At 52.3% G+C, this 19,360-nt stretch overlaps 2 long non-coding RNA genes across 3 annotated transcripts; one reads left to right on the forward strand and one right to left on the reverse strand.

Annotated features, from left to right (window-relative positions):
* Positions 1-2,690: 2,690 nt before the first annotated feature.
* On the reverse strand, positions 2,691-4,257 carry LOC420052 (uncharacterized). Its single transcript, NR_174008.1, has 3 exons — positions 4,184-4,257; positions 3,597-3,665; positions 2,691-3,512 (listed from the first exon to the last, which is right to left on the reverse strand). It is a non-coding gene; the product is annotated as an uncharacterized LOC420052 (long non-coding RNA).
* Positions 4,258-14,188: 9,931 nt separating this feature from the next.
* On the forward strand, positions 14,189-19,030 carry LOC121107727. 2 transcript variants are annotated; one of them, XR_006932227.1, is made up of 2 exons: positions 14,189-16,915; positions 18,032-19,030. It is a non-coding gene; the product is annotated as an uncharacterized LOC121107727 (long non-coding RNA). The 2 variants fall into 2 exon arrangements; XR_005842108.2 differs by lacking the exon at positions 14,189-16,915 and adding an exon at positions 16,989-17,554.
* The last annotated feature ends 330 nt before the right edge of the window (positions 19,031-19,360 follow it).

The following is a 19,360-nucleotide window of genomic DNA, read 5'->3' on the forward strand; positions in this document are numbered from 1 at the left end:
TTCACACTCAGCGCTGTGATTGCAGCCACTTCCCACTGGTAAGAGGAAATTCAGGCTCATTCCCACGTCAGGCAGTGATGTGGTGCCCACTGCTCTGCACTTCACACAGGGACAGACCAACACTGCACTGCCTTTGGCTGTGGCTCTCATGTCCCGTCAGCCCCCTTCCTTCAGCACCGCACAACAAGAAAGAGCCCTTTCTCCTAATAGCAAAGTCCAGCTCACACATCTGAGCAGGAGCAGAGCGGGGGTCAGTGGGGCACTGCTTTCAGTACAGCCATGCCAGAGGCAGGGAGCATAAAGAGGACAACCTGGACAGCCTCCATCCTCCATGGCTTGCTGTTCTGCTCTCCGTGTCCCTCTAACTGACATCATCCTGTAGAAGGGCCAGGTAATCCTTCCCCATTGCCCTTGCTACGATGCAGAGCACAACAACAGAAAGGTTCCCTGCTTCTCCCCGGTCACAGGTACATCTACGAAGGTTGCTCCGAAAGTAATGCCTCCTGTTTTATGTTGCTGACACACAGCATCAGAGGCGGACACTGGTAGGATGGCAGTGGAGGCTGAACCTTCCCACCAATATTGCATTACATTTTGTTGCTGTGTGACAGATGGCAGCAGAGTGGAGGTCTGACAGGATGGGTCTGACGTGGGAGTGCAGACAAAGCGAAGGGGGTGGCAATGGATTCCTCCATGAGGAACAAACGGCACTCATTGAAATTCACTGGCACTGAATGTTCACGGAGACCAACCAGTGGATGTGAGCACAGTGAGGCGGTGTGTGGTGCATTTCAGCAACGCTGACAGCAGCCATGGGTTACTTCCACTGGTGCAGATTTGTGCGACGAGCGTGGCATGCAGCTCTTGTTCATCAGTGACGAAAACGAGCAGCTAGCAGTGGTGATTATGTTGAACAAGGGTGTTTTGTAGCTGAGAATATGTTCTATCAGATAGTGCTATTTTGCTCTTTGTATCTATCATAGTTTCCATGGAGATAAATATGAGGCATTACTTTCAGTGTGATTTATGTACCGCAGTGACACAGTACCCTTATCCAGGCAAAGTGGCCCCACTGCCCTCTGCCAGCAGCCAAGCAGAGGAAGTCTTCTCTAGCTGGTGGGAGGAGGTCTGAGGCAAGCACTCATATCCAGATTGTAGATCAGCATCACTGGATTCCACTGGGGGAAAACCAGAAGGCTGTTCTGAGCAGTGGGCAGGAATAAAGGAGGGAGAAGGAGAGGAGGGACAGAGGACATTACAACATGAAAGACCTTGAAACAGGAGAGGAAAAGTTGGCCTGCATTTGTTCACCTTTCCGGGCCTTAATCCCTTCGTTAACACAAGTGCCTGATGATACAATTAAAGACAAGCTCTCCCAAACCTGCAATGCAGACAGTCTGCACCAACAAAGGCTCCAGTGAATTAATCTCTGCATTTAGAGGTATCTTCCAAGCTTAGGAGCATTTTCCATGTGGTGCAGCTCTGTGGGGGTGGCCCAGGGCCAGCAGACCCCCATGCTCTGACCACGCTCGGTAGAGGAGCCCTCTGCACTGAGGGACAGGAGCAGAATGGCTGAGCCACAGCAGAGCTGGAGCTCATCACACACAACCAGCAGGAGCCAAGGCGGTGGGAGTGAGCACAGAAGGTACAACAAACACGAGGGGAAGGAGCATGCAGTACAAAATGAGCCAGGACAAATAAACAAGGAGATAAGGGCAGGGCTGATAAGAGGCTGAGTGCCGGTGTTGGTGGGGGTTGCAAGCAATAGCTGTGCTGTGACTTGGCCTCTGCACACCTGCCTGGATGGCCTGCAGGCCTCCCTGTTCTTTGCATCATCAGCTCTCCAGGCTGACTGCCTCATCTGTGCCCACATTCTGCCCTTTCTTCAGCAGGACCTTGGACTGCATGCAGCTGTGCCTCTGGACACCATGGCAACACAAACACTAAAAACTACACACCCTACCAAAAGAAAATGGGTCTTTGGGGCAGCTCCATCTGGCCTCAAGGTCTGGCAACCCTGCGAGATCCAGAACAACTTGCTGGCCAGCTTACCCCATCCTGAAACTAATGTCATCATAGAATCACAGAAGGGTTTGGGTTGGAAAGGACCTCAAGGACCATCAAGCTCCAACCTCTCTGCCACAGGTAGGGCCGCCAACCTCCATATCTACTACTAGACATATCTAATACTAATACTAGATGTCCTCACATCTCACCTTGGTACCTTCCCACAGCCCCCGTCCCTACCAGGAGATGAGTTCTGTCCACATCCGTGTTGTCCATGCACCACGTGTTCATTAAGCGTGACCCCCAGGAACCCGGGCAACAGTCTGCCTCAGCTGAAGGCCACCTGTGCCAACTTCTCTGTCCCTTCCACACTTTGCAAAAAAAACCTGTGATCTCTGCCCCTGCCTGCATGCAAGCCCCCCACCCAGCTCCCCTACTGAGCTGATCCCACTTAGGTGGGCAGGAGCTAGGAGCATCGTGCTGTTGGATGCTCACAGAGCTCAGGCGGCACCAAGATTGTGGTTTTATGGTGGTTCCATCTCCATCCCACTGCATATGCAAAGAGCAGCATGAACAAGAACCATGCTTGTTAGATACATCCCCACAGGCTGCACGAAAGGGATAGATGCAGCAAAACAGGCAGAGCCTCTCCTTTCAAGGCAGTGAAGAGAACTGTGGACTTCGCAGTGATTTTTCACTTTAATTGCATGAGGACTGCCAGAACTGGCAGCACACCAACATCTCACACCTGCAAGCAGAGCCTTCATCTCATATCCACTGTACCTGGGTAGTACAGAAGCATCTGTGACACGGTCAAAATTTGGACAGCAGGGAGCAGGAGAGCGTGGCCAGTTTGCCTCTGTGCATCCTGCTGAAGCAATGTGTGACCATGCACATATGTGCTGCCACAAATGCATATGCATTTCCCTAGAGGTATGCATATCTGCCTGCACGCCCTGCCTGTCTCTGCTCAGATGTGCACTCAAGAACAACAAATTGCTCTGCTCCTCCCTGGAGGCTGAGTGGTTATCCATTTATTGTCGCTGTTCTTGGCCTATCACTTTCTAGTTTATTATCCCCTTGGATTTATGTCTTTTTTTTTATTCAGTGCACTGGAGAACCAGTACGCTTAGAGCATCAGCACTTAGAGATGCTTCCAGAGCCACGCTGCCAGAGCTGGATTGCTGCTCCCTGCAGCATATATAGCTGAGGCAGGACAGGTGCACGATGGAGACATCATAGCCCTGCCTGACCACACACCTCATGGCACAAGAGAGGGGATGAAGGCTGTTTTGGAGGCAGTTGGATGACATGGAGAAGAGGACTCTGAGTAATACAGGAGAGAAACAGCTCTGGCCAACCTTGGTAACTAACCCTGAGGTAACTGCTGCTTGCAAGGGACTTGGAAGCTCCAAGCAGAAATAGAGGCAGTTTGTCTGAGCTGACAAACTAAAGCTGCTATCACTGCAGATCTTGGGAGATCAAGCAAGTGGGTCCCGTGGGATCTACAAGAGAGGGAAATAAGGCTGCATGAGGTCTGGTATGGCAGCACGCCCTGCCTCTCTGCAGATCCCTGGAGATGTTCTTACCTCTGTTGCTCTGAGCCCTGTGCCCACCCTTCCAAGGGCAGCAGCATCTGCTGGAGGGGAAGGATACACCTGAGGAAGAAGTCCAATAGTTTCTCATGGGAAATGAGAAGTCACAGAGCAGTGAAAAGGGGTTGGACCAGGTGACCTCTAAAAGCCTCTTCCAACCGAAATGATTCTATGACTCTATGACCAGTTTGGGAGCACAAGAGCAAATACAGGGGCAGGCTGGGGTAACGCAGCCCTTCACAGCAGTTGCAGGGCTGTGAAGCAGGAGGAGAGGGTTGCTTACCCCATATATCTGGCACACACAGCAGTCGTCCTGCTGTTTCCAATAGCTCCCAGGACCATAAAGGTAATGCTTTAGTATCAGCCCCTGATTCAAATGTATTGCTATGTTACTATATCATTACTATTATTACTATAAAAGTAGGGGGTTATGGCTGGGTCATACATGATCCCAGCATCTTGGATCGCTTCTGTAGGCAGAAGGATTTTTAAGCTTATCCCAGAATTTTAGGAGCTACACTCATTATGTTTGAGCCCTGGCACATGACCACATTGCGACCCCCATCTCCCTCAGTACTCACACTCTCTGCTTTGCCCGTGGGGTCTCTCTGGGAGCTGGCATGAGAAACGAGGCCAATCTGATGCAGTACTTTCCTTCCAGCCTCACAGGTGTCAGCTGTGAGGCTCATACAGCCTGGTTTTGCAGCACAGCTGGGAGAGGGAAGCTGCAGCCCTCCCCACACCACAAGGACAGAGCAAACTTGGAGAAAAGCTCCCTGCAGCTGAGCAGGGGATCTGCTCATCCCAGAAGGCCCAGCAATCAGGAGCATCTTTCCTCCATGAATATGCCCAGCTCACCTGAAGCCAGTGGAACTCAACTGAGCTGCCCAGTCTGAGGCTCAAGCCTGAATGTAGGAACTGAAGTTTCATCCACCTTTCTCCTTCACTAACATGGCATTGCATGGCACCTGCTAATATACATATTATCTTACAATTATACATATTATAATATAATATACATAGGATCCTGGCCAGAAACTGCTGCTGACAGCTCCATCCTCTGCTGCTAGGCTCTGTAAAGCAGAGCACAAGGGCTGCATACAGACCTGTGTGCTGTATTGGTGTGTGAGCTCTGCCCATGAGAGTACTGGGTGCCAAATTTGGGCATAGAGCAGCAGACAGACACAGCAGTTTGGGGTTTGGAAGTCCTGGTGAGGGCTGTTACCACCCAGTCTCCGGTGTGAGTAGCAAGCAAGGATTCTCAGTGCCACACATATTTGTTTGGTGCTCTTAGGCTGAGTGCAAGTGCTAAACATACCCTGGAGCCAGTGCTGTGCAGTGTGACAGCACACTTCCTGGGTGAGATGCAGCACAGGCAATGGCATATCAGCCCATATCAGACAGCTAGCCTGGCTAGTGCTGCCAGCTGTCAGTCAAGACACATAAAAAGCCCATGGAGAAAAGACCCAGGTGCTGTGGCAGCACTATTGTAGTGATCTAGTCCTGTCCCAGGGCCAGTAACTCTCCGTTCTCCACTCTCCCCAGCTAGTGCTTTGCCTAGAAGCTGCTCCAGCATCTCACTGGGGAGCCTGAATGTGAGGACATCAGCACTGTGCACATCCAGAAGGAGCATGACGGGAGCGCTGGCATCTCCATCCTGGAGATCCATAGATCCCATTGCTTATGCCCTTCCCCATGCAAAACCAGCACGAAGGCATGCAGAGTGGTACTGACTGAGGGTCAGTGCCTGCTGACTCTCCCCTACTCCCAGAAGGGAGCATAGGTTAACAGCCCTGCTTGGCAGTGCAAATTCAGTATTGGCCTTAGCACGGGAAAGCGTTTCTCTGCTGATGCCCACACAAAAGCCCAGGGAGAGAAGCTGAGGGCACAACACTTCCCAAGGGTGGAAAGGCCTTGAGGCAGCTGACAGGCAGCAAATCTGGAGCCTCACCAGCCCTTTACCACCTTCCATTCCAAGGGGTCCTTGGTACCTCTGTGCTGTCACCACTACAGCACCACAGCATCAGTCCACCCATCATACAGACTGCCCCAGATCACACCATCTTTCAAGAGGAGGCTGAAGATGGCCATCTGCTCATCAGCTTCACTACAGCGTAAACTCCTGCCCTTTCTTTCAGGCTTCCCTTTTTAGGCTACAGCAAGTTCTACTGAACATACAGGGGAATGGAAACTTGGGTTGCAGTGACTGTGAGCAGCACTGCCTCTGAGCCTCTGGGCTTCAGTGGGGATAAGGGGGCTGCTGGCACCAGTGATGGGCAGAACAAGGTCAGTATGCTGATGGCTGCACACCCAGAGCTGTGTCATGCTGCCTTGTTGCCTTGCACATTCAGAACCCCTGCAGCAAAGAATGGACAGAACTATTAATGCAGGCCTGGAGGTAGTCAAGTTCATCAAAAACTCATCATACCCAAAGGTGGAGAAGAATCTTCAGAGCCCAGACTCTGAAGACCCCGACTGGACATAGCTTGCCCTCAGAACCCACCTAGAGGTGCAGAAAAGTAGGTGAAGTTACAGCAAACTCATTGCACTCACATCATTGCACACTATGCTGGAAAACAAGACAGAACACACAGACCAACAGCATACCATCCCCAAAGCATGTCCAGTCTCCCAGGGATCACACGTGAGTTGTGATACCTTTGCAATGTGGGACAAGAACAGAATTTCTTTTGCTCTACAGACTGCTAGCTCAGAGGCATTCAGTGCTACAGAGCCTAAATAAGGTTGAAAGAGTCCAGTAAATAATGTCCTGCCTATTTTAGAGCTCCCTGGAGTTGTTTGTTCCTTTCTGTGGACTCAAATGATTGGTCTCCTGTGGACACAGTGCTCTCTGCTTAAACCCCTTTTGCTTTTAAATTTTCACATGAACTGGGTACAGCCTTAGTTACACCAAGGCCATTCAAGGAACAGCTAAATATGCTTCCAAATACAATGGTTTAATGATCAAAATCCTCCCCAAACACGGTTCTGCATTGGGGTCAGGAGCACAGAGACCCTGTAGCTGCTGGCAGGCAGCACTAACCCCTGCAGGACAGGAAGGGAAAGAGCTGACAAATAAGGACCGGACAGGCCATCGATATCCATGGTTACATGGATGTCAGTGGACAACTGGAATGTGTTGTGCTCTGCCTTGGGGTGGCTGAAGGGCAAATCCAGAGCTTATGGGTAAGAATTAAAGGTCAGGCTACCAGGGGTTATGAGTGCACAGGCCACTTGATTAAGATAAGGAAGTTGATGAGACATTCTGCAGTCAGTTGGAAGTAGCCCCATGATCACAGGCCGTGATTCTCATGGGGGACTTCAAACTACCTGATATCTGCTGGAAAGATTTCACATCCAAGCAACAATGATCCAAGGGGTTATTGCAGAGAATTGGTAACTGTTTGACACAGGTGGTACTGGAGCCAACAAGGAGGGGTGTGCTGCTGGACCTTGTGCTAACAAATAAGGAAGGGATGTTTGAAGTGAGAGCTGGGGGTAGCCTCAGCTGCAGCAAACGTGAGATGGTGGAGTTCAGGACCTTACGTGGAGGATGAAAAGCTACAAGAACAAACACAACCCTGGACTTCAGGAGAGATAACTTTGGCCTCTTCAGAAATCTGCTTGTGGGAATCTCATGGAATCAGGTCCTAGAAGAAAGAGGAATCAAGTATCTCATCTTCTGGGCTCACAGTTATTTGTACTAGTAAGGACTCTAGCAAAGGAGGCAAGAGACCTGCATGACTGAGCAAGGAGATCATGATGTTGTTGGTATGACTGGTCTTGTCTTTTGGGAACATCTTGAAGGGGAAAGATGCAGCAATTAGCACACCTTCCCAGCCTGCAGGAAGGGAGATTAGCCCTACTGTTAACTGACCAAATATGTATGAGTGGGAGAGGTGGGGCTGAGATCTCAAGGCAACTGCAGACCTCTCTCCAAACAGGTAGACAGAATTTTGCAATGTCTACCCAAGTGTACATAAAGGATGTACCTTTATTCCATCATCGTGCACGTTAGGTGGAAATACCCCCCATATATCCACCACTGTAATAACAGTAATGCCCGCTTCTTAATACTACACTGGTGTTAAGGAGTTTTGTTTGGGCTGGGGTTTGTCCAGCAACAGTGAGAAACTTCAGAAGAAAGAAGTGTACAGAATGTGGAAAAGGGGACAAACCTCTTGGGAGGAATATAGGGTTATCATCAAAGTATGCAGGGATGCGATGCAAAAGGCTACGGCCCATTTGGAATTCAACCTGGTGAGGTGCATAAAGGACAACAAGAAGAGCTTCTTCAAATATATCAGGAGCAAAAGGAAGACTAGCAGAAATGTTATCCTGCTACTGAATGGAGCCCTGGTGAGAAGGCAGTTACTGAGTGCCTTCTTTGCTTCAGCCTTCCCTTCTGAGACCAACCCACTGGAAATCCAAGCCTTGGGGACCAGGGAGGAAGTCCCAAAAAAGGAAGACTTTCCCTTGGTGAAAGAGGCTTGGGTTAGAAATCATTTGGGCAGACTTAACTCCCATAGGCCCCAGTGGGAGGCACCCGTGAGCACTGAGGGAACTGGTGGATGTTACTGGCATCATCTTTCAGAGGCCGTGGAGGACAGGAGTGGTGCCTGAGGACAGAAAGAAGACCAACATCACTCCAGTTTTCAAAGAGGGCAAAAAGGAGGACCCAGGAAACTGTAGGGCTGTCAGCCTCACCTCCATCCCAGGAAAGGCCTCATCCTAGAGGCCATCTGTGAGCATGTGGAAGACAATAAGTTGATCAGGGGCAGACAACGTGGTTTCACCAAAGGGAAATCATGCTTAACCAATCTGGTAGCCTTCTATGGCGGAATGACTGGCTGGATAGATGAGAGGAGAGCAGATGTTGTCTACCTGCAGTTCAGCAAAGCTTTTGATGCTGTCTCCTATAAATCCTCACATATAAGCTCAGAAAACATGGGATAGATGAGTGGACAGTGAGGTGGATTGAGAATAGGTCGACATCATGAAACAGGAGGCATTACTTTTGGACCAGCCCTGTTAATATATGTGTAGCATAGCCAATATTTTTTATTAAAACATTAAAAAAAAAAAGAGAACAACAAAAACATAATATTGGTAGGACATGTAGCCTTGTTTCTGTGAAACGAACACATCAGAGTGGTTCAGTGGCAGTGGCTGCAGCTCTCAATGAGCTCTCAAGGTGGTTGTCACATTTCTGATGACGTTTTGCTCTTCCCGTGTTTCATTCCTGGCAGCAGTTGTTCACAGATATACGTACTGCCAGAAAGCGATGGCATGAGCACAGTGTGACTGTGAAGGGAGAGATACAAGACAGGGTCTAGCAAAGAGACGTGATCAAATTTTCCTTTGACTTGAGTATCTGTTTGCAGCTCTACACATTCCATTTGGCCACTCACAAGTAATGGATTTCCATTGGCTGAAAATGGAGTTGCAATTATACCAAAAATACGATGATCTTTTTTACAGCACTCTTGAAACCTCTCCTCCTCCCCACACAATAAAATCTGCCAACCTGTGCTGGAGGGAAGCCCCCCACCTTGGGATGCTCAAGGTACATCCAGTCATCTTCTAGACAGACCATGGAGAAGGCAGATCCATCATTAATGTGATCTGAAATGCGATGGTTTGGGAGCAAGCATCACACATTGTGCGTTGGGTTTTTTGTTGGCCGAAGGTGAGTGACAGCTTTGGTGTCAAGCACTGCATCAGTGAAGGATGCAAGTCTCCCACGTCCAGGTGGCAAATGTGATTCTGCAGCATTTGACACACATCAGTTGGCAGACAGACCCGGGCACTATTACCAGTAGAGGATCCCTTTTGGAGGATAGTGAAGCATGTGTGAATTTGGCAAGGGTGCACTCAGAATCTGGCTCTGCACTGAGGATTAGGTGTGAAGCATGATGATACATGGGATCACAGGCTGAGGGAGCTGGGCTTGTTCAGCCTGGAGAAAAGAAGGCTGTGGGGTAACCCCATTGCAGCCTTCCAGGACCTAAAGGGAGCCTACAAACAGGAGGGGAGTCAACTCTTTGAGAGGGCAGATAATAGCAGGGCAAGGGGAAATGGTTTTAAGCTGAAGGAGGGAAGATTTAGGCTGGATGTCAGGGAGAAGTTCTTTACCATGAGAGTGGTGAGGTGCTGGAACATATGCCCAGAGAGGCTGTGGATGCCCCGTCCATCCCTGGAGGTGTTCAAGGCCAGGTTGGATGGGGCCCTGGGCAACCTGGGCTGGTACTAAATGTGGAGGTTGGTGGCCCTGCCTATGGCAGGGGGTTGGAGCTTCGTGATCCTTGAGGTCCCTTCCAAACCAGGCCATTCTGCGATTCTGTGATGGGCACTGCAGCATTACACAGCAGGACCCTGCCCAGTGCAGCAGCATGAAAAAGGAATTTCTGAACTGCCCATGCAGAAGTGCTGAGGAAATGCCCAACCATCACAGCCAACCTGGCCTACTGAGGTTCTCTGGGTTGAGATCACACCAGAGCCTCACATCAGCAGCACACCTGGAGGATCCCCACCAGCTTTGAGCTCAGACTGCATAGTTGCAGCGAGTGCTGCATTGGGTGTCAAAGTCTGCTCCAGGAATGGCCACTGTCCCTTCCTAATCAAACGGATAAGAAAAGGTGCAGGCTCAGCTCTGCAGCCCTGCTGGCTGGGTGCTTGCTGCAGCAAAAGCACAAGGCTTCCACCTCTGAGCCAGCAAGCAGCCAGCTTCACAGGACTGGCTACCCAGAGAAATGGAGATGTGCAGGGATGGGCTGCCAATGATGCCCAGTGGAAAGAGTGTATCTATGGGGGTAGGTGAGGAATGTGAGGTGCTGCTGGCCTACTTCTGCCAGAAGGATGCTGCTGGAGAAAGCAGGCAGCGAGCACAGGGCCATAGGGAGAACAGTGAATTTGTGGGGCTGCATTGCCCATGCAGATCCTGACTCCTGCCCCAAAATTTGATCTGCTTTTCTCAACAGTGCAATCGAAAGGCCTCGAGGCAATGCTGAGCAGCAGGCCTGGGATGCAGAATGGTCCACAGGCTAGAGACCCACAGGCAGAGCTCTGCTGAGAGCAGGCCCAGGCCTGGGGACTTCAGGGATGCTGACCCGTGGAGATGTGACCATTCCATACCCAGGTTACAAGTCACGGTTCAGGTCACTGCAGCTCTGTCCTGGCAGGCAGTGGGTACACATGCTGTTGCCACAGGTTCTCAACAACCTCCCCTGCCCCCTGCTCCTCCTGCCCCGTTGCTTGGCCCTATGCCCTGGAGCAGCCAGCCCCATGCCACCGTCCACCCATCTGGCAGCCTTCTTCATTTGTCTTGATGTCTTTAAATCCTTCAGTTAAGCGGTGCAGATCTGCACTGAGAGCAGGAAAGCAGCAGCCTAATGGCCATTAAGTTCCCCCTCAGAATATTAGATTCTGATTTTACTTTGTAGGCAATATTTGCTGTGAAATCAGAGCAACTCCCAGTGCCTGACAGCCCAACAGTGTTTTCTCCATAGGAGCAGCTGTTCAGAAAACATACCGGCTCGGGATCTACTGACATTTCACAGTATGATACAGTTCATAGCCAGGAGGCAGAGGATGCCACCAGCTTCTGTCACCCATGTCAGCTTCCATGAGCGAACCACTCAGCCAAGGAAACAGACCTGCTGCTGCAGCCCTCTGGCCTTGCAGCATCCACCCACAGCTCGCCGTTGCTCCAGCCCCATCCTCTCCATGGTCACCAAGGAGTGCTGGTCACTGATGTCACTCCATCCCCAGTGAGGCGTGGGAGAGCTGCCCCTGCAAGGCTGCAGGCAGCGCAGCAGAGTTTACCAAGCTCTAAGAAAAAGACCACATTTCTCTGTTAGCAGCATGGTGAGGAAGGCAGCAATGCCTTGCTCTCTGCCAGTGCTGCCTTCAACAGGTGGATGGCACATTGCTGGGAGCAGCTGGCCTCTCCCAGCATGGGGAGCAGGTTGGCAGGCAAACAGTGCCATGGGGGTTCCGCATTCATGGAGTAGTGCTGAGTCCTTTCCAGGGGGAGTGGCACGCTGCCATCGTACCCACGCCTTTCTTATGTTCTGCAGAGTTAATGCACACTGCCCCTTCCCCTCCTGGAAGTAGAGCCATGGGAAGTGCTCCTGAGCACATGTCTCACAGAAGCTCACCAAGGGTTCCCTGGGCTTCAGGAAAGAGCGCAGGCTTGCCTGAGGATTTGGGTATTTACTGCCAGCAAGGACCAAGCTGGTGTTGGATTCTTAGAAGCATGCCACAGCAGAGCCCACGGCCACCCAGCCCACCTGCCCAGACAACCTGGAGGCAGCCAGGGCTGCATGCACATTTCCTGCCATCCCCTCCATCTGCCCTACAGCGGCACAGCGAGAACCACACATGAAGTGAACCAGGAGGATGTTTGCAACTCTGCCATCTCCCAGCTGCAAAACCAGGGCTGGCACACTCCGAGTGATATCATCAGCAAGGAACGCTCCCAGACTGCCTGCTCTGCCTAGCTGCAAACTGAGCACCCCAGGGACAAATCCCCGCTGCATGCAGTGGTTCTGTTCAGCTCGTGATCTGTGCCCCAAACTGATCAGGATCCAATAGGGCAAAGCAACCAGAGAGCAAAGCTTTGTGCCTTGTTGCAGTACTACCCCCTGAGCTTGGGGTGCTGAGGCATTTGCAGTGCATCGAGTAAGGTTTGTCCAGCAGACAGAACTGGAGTCACACTTCCCCCTCTGCTGCAGACAAGTGGACCTTGCCATCCTAAGGATTTTACCTCCTTTACTTTGGGGCTGAATTATGGCAAATTGCAGTAGCTGGGAGAAAGCAGAAGAGAGATGGGAATGTTGGGGACGTAAAGCTGGGAGTCCTATAGATACTGTCAAACGTGTACCTGTCACTGCCAACAACATCTGTTACCATTATATTTAACAAAAGGCTCTGCACCAAAAGCTGCTTGCTCCAAGCAGAGTCTCATCATTGTCTTCCCAGGATTTGGGAGAGCTGGATCTCCTCTGCCATGGGCAGGGCTCGCTGGCACTCCCAGCATCACAAGGAGAGTTCCTGCAGCTCCAACTCTTCCTATGGAGGCTGAGATTGAAATTTCACCAGCTCCTTCCTGCTTTGCTCTTTGGCTCCTTCCTTTATCCCAAGGCTCGGTGCGGTTCTCCCCCACTTCTGAACAGACCCACAGCTCCGGAAGGCAGAAATCAACTTAATTGAATTCAAAGTTTCTCTGATGCACACCAGCACTCCAGACCCGGAGGGTGGGTATTCTCTGAAGACCTTCAGCGCAAAGGGTTCTTTTGCAGACACCCCATTGCATCCTGCTGCAAGAACTCCACAACCAGCAGTTTTGCAGCAGCCGCAGAAATTCCCTATTTTTAACTTCTCCCCCCAAGAAAAAGTAAGACCCCCCCCCCCCCCCCCCCACACACACACACAGCCCGACGTTCTGACGTAGCGGTGGTATTTCTTCCCAGCCCCCTTTTAATCTCCGGACCGTCAGATCCCGGCTGCGCTGCCGCTCAGGAGACGCCCCACCGCTCCGCAGGGCGCACCGCGGGCGATGCAGCCGCACCGGGGGAGCGGCTCGGGACGGAGATGGGGACCGGGGGGGTGGAGGGCGGCGGGGCGGGGGGCTCTCCCTACGCGTCGCAGCCTCCGGCGGGCGGTGCCGGCGCATCCCGGCCGGGTGGGCATCTCCGGTTTCGGTGGCACCGCGACCAAACTTTGCCGGCAGCACCCCCACACCTTCCCGGTGCGGTGCCCGCTGTGCCCCCCCGCCCCCCACCCGACTCACCTGCGCTCCGGGCGGCAGGAGAGGGCCGCGCCCGCCCCGCGGCTCTCCGAGCCCATCCGGACCGGCCCCGTTCCGCAGCCTTCCCGGCTGATGGAGCGCAGCAGAACCGCCGCCGGCGCTTTGCGGGGCCGGGGTTTGAATTCGTCCAACCCGCCCTGATTGGGCTTCGGGGGGGTGGGGGGGAAGGGGGAGGGCGGGGAGCGGGGAGGCTCCGGGGTGGGGCCCGGGAGTGGGGGGGAAGGGGTTGGGGTAAGAGGGGCGAGAGGGGGTGGATGGCGCTGGGGTGCAGTGTGGGTGGGAGGTGATAACGTGGGGATGCGGGGGGCGTGCGCTGGGCGCGGCGGTGCGGTGCTCCCGCGGGGCCGGAGGGATGCGGTGGTTGTGGGGAATGCGGGGGAATGTGCTGCCGTGCGGGGGGAGTGTGTGTGTGTGTGTGCGTGGGTTTGTAGGGGGGGTGGGGGCAATGCGGGGGAATGCGATCCCCCGGAGAGCCGCGGAGCCGCAGGGCGGTGGGGGGGACGCAGTGGGTGTGGTGCTGCAGGAGGACCTCGGGGCTGCGGGGAGGAGTGGTGGGTGCCACGGGGGTGTTGTGGAAAGGAAGGGGGATCGGGTGATGCGTGTGGTGCGGCGGGGGGTGGCTCGGATGTCACGGCGCCGTGGGGAGCGACCACGAGGACGCGGGGGGTCAGGAAAAGCCTTAGGAGTAATAGGGATGCAGCGCTGTGGGGATGTGTGGGTGCAGAGGTGCAGCGCGGAGAGGCAGGGAGCAGCGTGTTTTGGAGATGCAGTGGGGGTGTTGGGGGGCACCGGAGAACGCGGACACGTGGGGATGAGTGACTGTGCAAAGGTGCGTGGCAACCACGGAGGACTGCCCCAGAGGTACCACTGTATCTGCTGGTACCACAGCGGCTGAGGTGGCTGCCACAGGTCTGAGCAGGGAGGTACGGGGGCATCTGTGGGCAGCAGAGGGAGAGGAAGCACAGCCCAGTGGATGCGGGGGAAAGGGACACAGCCTTAAAGCACACCATCCAGGCTGAGACCCCCCACGCTTTCTCAGCCAGAAGATCCCTGCCAGATGTAGCACTGCTGCTGCTCGTGCTCAGCTGGAAGCAGGTTTTTCTCTAGCAAAGCTCCCCCACCCTACTGGGCCACCTCCAGGGGAATGTCAGGGCCAGAACTGAGGACAAGAGAGGCTGGAGTGCAGTCAGTCCCCTCAAGCTGAGTGTTTCCAGCACACCATCAGACCATCCCAGCAAAGCACAGCTGCACCACAGCCACCCTCTGCCTGGACTTACCCCTCCCTGCTCTCCTGAGCAATGCACCCACATTGGCCTTCCACACAATCTCAAGAGCAAAACACAGAGGAGATGACCGTGCTCCCCACCACCACTCTCTTCTCAGATTCAGCCTAGTGGGGCTTTGAGCTTTAAGGCCTCCTGTGTCTGTTCCTGTCTCCTATCCTGGGCAGCTGTGTTGTGTCACTCAGATTTTTGTCTTCTGCAAAAGTACAGAATAGATGTAGGTGGCCACAAAGGTATTAGAGAGGCATTCAAAGCTTTGGTCGCTGCTGATGGGCAGGGTGGGGGTCGGCACAACTTTTGGGGGTGCTCGTGCTCATGGGGCTATGGCCTAAAGAGTGCTGCCTCCCCTACATACTCAAGTTTCTTCTAATGCTCCCCATAGTGAGACATGCAGCCACAGCATCCAGTTGAGCACTCGGCCATGTTGGACTCACCAGTGCTCACTCCTTCCTGCTCCTTTCCCCAGGGATTTTGGCTCTGGGGAGCACAGGGAGGTGTCCCTGTGGCACTGAGTGCTGAGAGGCTGAATGCTGTGACAGCCATTCTCTGTGCGGTGTTCTTCAGATACGTCTGGTGTTAGCACAGGCTGCTTCCTGCAAAGCCCTTTTTCTCTCAGCACTTTGTTCCCGCAGACAGGCTGAGCACACTGGGTGCTGCACCTATGGGTACGTATGTGTGTTACTCAGGCTGTGGCCAACCAAGGTTGGGGGAACTGTGGGACATGCACAGATGAACTGTGATGGATGGAATTCAAATCCTCCTAGCGCCAGAATGAAACTAAAGGCACTCCGTCCTCTACCCCACTGCCCGGATGCCCACCTAGCTCCCTTTGAGGGCACAGTGTGGGCAGCGAGGGGCTTTGGCACAGGGCATCTCCCATATGTGGGCCACAGCACGGGTTGCAGCTGCAGCCCCAGGGCCTGCCATGAAAACAGGCGATGTCAGAGCAACACAGCTGCACCTATGCCACAGAGGACAGGGAAAGCCCTGAGATACAGCACAGAGGTCACCACGACAAGCTGGAGTAGAGGCTGGGGAATTTAGAGTCAGGAATGATGATAACACATTTAGACTAAGTCATACCCTCCTCTCCTCCTCCAGTTCCTCCAGCATTCCCAGTCACTGCAGGGGCTGGGAGGAGGTGCAGGGGAATGATATCACTAGAAAACAGCCCAAGCAGGACCCACATTCCCTGCCCACTGCCAGATCCATGTGGTACCACTCCTGGCATCCTCAAGGGCTGCAGCTGCTCCACATGAGCTCTGGGGCCATCTGAGCTCTGTCCCTGGAGCACTTGCCAGGGCCAGAACAAGTTGTGGCTGCTACAGAATTCCCACTTCCACGGGTCCATGCTGGTCTTACCCCAAGAGCGTATTTCAGCACATGCTGTATTCAAGGCAAACTATTCCTGCTGGGATCTGGGGATCCTTTATCTCTGTTCCCAGTGCTGGGAGGAACATGAGGAGTCCTGTTGTTTGGAAAAAACCCCAAAGCCCATAGAGGATTGATTGAGCTAAATGGAGGTGCTTTGGCACAGCCTTTGGGACACACTGCAGGTATCTCAAGTCACGGAGGGCACTTTGCAGCAGCTTCTCAAGGCCCATGTGTAGTGCAGCAGCTCTTCCACCACTCTTCTTCCCCTGCCCCTCGTTCCAGCCTGGGGCTGGAAGCACATCTGCCCAGAGGTGAGAGCAGAGCTGCTCGGCTGCCAAAGTAGAACACAGCTCAGAAGTTCATTCTGGGATTGCCATGCAGTGTGAAGAGGTACCCATTGGCCAGATGGGGCCTTTGCTTCAAAAGCGGTGGAAAGCTCAACGTCAGCGTGCAGCCCTGTGCCCTCCGGTGCTGGAAGGGGCTGCTCACCCTCAGCCATACAGTTCTCCATTTCTATGGGCTGAAAGATTTCAGAGCCTTGCTCTGGGAGCTGCCCAAGGTGTTGCTGATGGCATCTAAGAGAAAAGCATGGAGCAGCGTTGCTGCGCACTGCTTATGTGTAGCTATGGTTACAGGAGTCTGTGTCAGAGTATGTACGATGTTACCAGGGAAATCAGACGTGGTGGTGTCAACAGATACTGCAGGAGCTCATCCTCCATCAGAGCAGAGCTCAGAAGCTCAGTGCAGACCCACACAGCAACCGGCAGCGATAAGAATAAATGCCATTTGGAGAAGAAAACCATCCTACCCACGCGGAGGGAGGGGGGCCTGGCAGGGACATGCAGGTACCACCCACTGCTGCAAGCACTTGGCACGTGTTCCCAGAGACATTCAAACATGTACCAAAGAGCTTCTCCTGTCTGAGCAGTCAGTGCATCCTTACAGACCTCCCTACAATTGGAGCCCCTCAGGGTGTTTGCAATGTAGCCCTGCATCCTTTCCAACAGCAAATGTTTCTGTGAGAGAGAATTACTCTTCCAAAATGACATTTTCAGGATCTTTTAAGAAAGTGGTTTCATGAAGCTCGATTTTTTTTCTTCCCGCATTTATTTGCATTTTTAAAACGGTGGCATTTAGGGGTGTTGTTTTGAAATATATGTCAATCCCATCACATCACCCCACTTAAGGATCAGAAGCGCTGCAGTGAAAACCCTCATAGAAAACACCCCAAGTGAAAGCATACCAAGGAAACACAAGCTTCGGATCGAGGAAAGGAATCAAAGTGTCTTATTCATCTACCAACCTGTAGTCATTGCTCAAGCAAAAGCTGTTTGAAAACCAGAAGCACAAAGAGTCTCACGGGAGCGTGTTGGTTGTGGAGAGCAATGTGGGATGTTTGGCCACATCCCGAACTCGGCGTGATGTCAGGGAGCTTTTGGCTTTGGGCATCTGCCTGTAGACACCTCAACGTGGAGGCGATGTTTGTAAGTGCTGAGCACTTTCCCTCTGGAAAGTAAATTGCTGATGGCATCTGCAGCCACTGCCCAGATCATAACTCAGAGCTGACAATTGTAGCGCTGCTGCTTTTTAATGACAGCCTCGGTTGTGCTGCTTGCTCTCTGCTGGTGCCATGCTGGAGTCACAGCAGTGACTCCGCAGTTTGAGGCTGCCTGGTTTAACACGTGCACCTCTACAGCCCCCTCATGCCCTGGCAGCTCTCTCCTTGCATCCCTGGGACACAGCCCAGGGTCCGACCTGAAGCTGTTCCTTTTCCCTTATGCTTCATTTCAGACAGAAGTGTTCGAAGCGGTGCTTCCCCTCCCTCCCCCTTGCCATGAGGTTTTTAAAGTGCTCTTAAAGCATTTGCCTCAAAGAAGGGTTTTGTTTCTTTGCTTGTTTTTTTTTAGTTTATAGCCACAGACACACGGTCCCCATTAACTTCCTCCTGTTGCTCTCTCCAGCAGCACTCAGGGAGAGCTCACAGCAGTTTGGCCAATCTGATAAAGGAGATGAATCATTCTGGAGTCATCTGCTGCTAAAATGAACCCATCACATAGATGACATGAGTGTCCTGAGAGATGGTACAGCAGAGAACCCTTCTGTTGGTTTTATGGGCCTGCATCCGAGCGAGGTGGGTACCTTTCTGGGATGGAACACACTTTGTTCAAAACTACTTCCACCCTTAATGAACTTCCCATAAGCAAAGTTTCCTGGCACAGAACTTTCCTTGTAGCTGTAATTTGTCCGTGAACACTTTGTATGCTAGAGTCTGGAATAAAACACCCCTGTGCCAGAAAGAGACAAATTTCATCTGGCAGCGTGGGCTGCATCACAAATGTATGCTGTTTGTAGGAAGAGAGGACCAAAGTGCACCTAGAAAGCAATCGGTGCAACTGTTGACCCGTTCATGATCTATCCCTGATCATCTCATTTAATCCAAATCAAGCATAAAACTTGGAAACACCTGAAGAAATTCTTCAGTAAGAAGACTGAATGCTGGCTGCCTAAACTCAAACACAACGGGACTCGTTAGAGCTGCAGGGCAAAGCCCCATGGATTTGGAAGTAACAAGATGAGAACTCATTGTATGGAAAGATCTGAGACTGCAACCCAAGACATCCTCCCTCACGTTCTCAAGAACTTCCCCACATGTTGGCAGTCTCATGGTCCGTATTTCAGAAGGGACAAGCAGACTGCGTAGACCTTCCATCTCATTTGGGCCATGCACCTACTGACCACACGCCTGGCCAAGAGAGCTGTTGTGAAGTCATCTACTTCAGACCCTGGAGACCTCTTCAGTAGGAGATACCATTTCCCAAGGAATCTGTGCCTAGATTTAACCACTGCTAAAATGTGAACCTTAGTTCTGGACAATACCAACAGCAAGCTGTCTGAATTACCCCTTCCCTCTGAATTAAGTCTGAGTACTATTATAAAATCTTGATAGATCCAGTCCAAAATGAATCCAGAATTGCTTTGCGCCAAGCTGAAGCTGAGCAGTGCCAAGGACAGTTGAGCTTAGACTGGAATCTTCTTGGTCTTTTTTGAATCCAAACCAGGGACACATCATAGCATCTACTCATATATCTGAGAGATTTGAGGGCAAGATTTTCTCCACCATCTTTCAGCATCATCTGTAACAGGTGCCTATCCTGGCTGTGTGTAGAGTTCCATGGTTCCCTCCTGGCCTCACTCCTGGTACCTCCAGGAATCACAACAGGTTTCCAGCAAACCTGTTGAAGGTTTGGAGCTGAGCCTATCTCAGTTCAACCCTTGTCTTCTCTTTGTTA

This window comes from Gallus gallus, chromosome 28, assembly GCF_016699485.2.
Source record: "Gallus gallus isolate bGalGal1 chromosome 28, bGalGal1.mat.broiler.GRCg7b, whole genome shotgun sequence".
In the NCBI taxonomy this organism is placed as follows: Eukaryota; Metazoa; Chordata; class Aves; order Galliformes; family Phasianidae; genus Gallus; species Gallus gallus.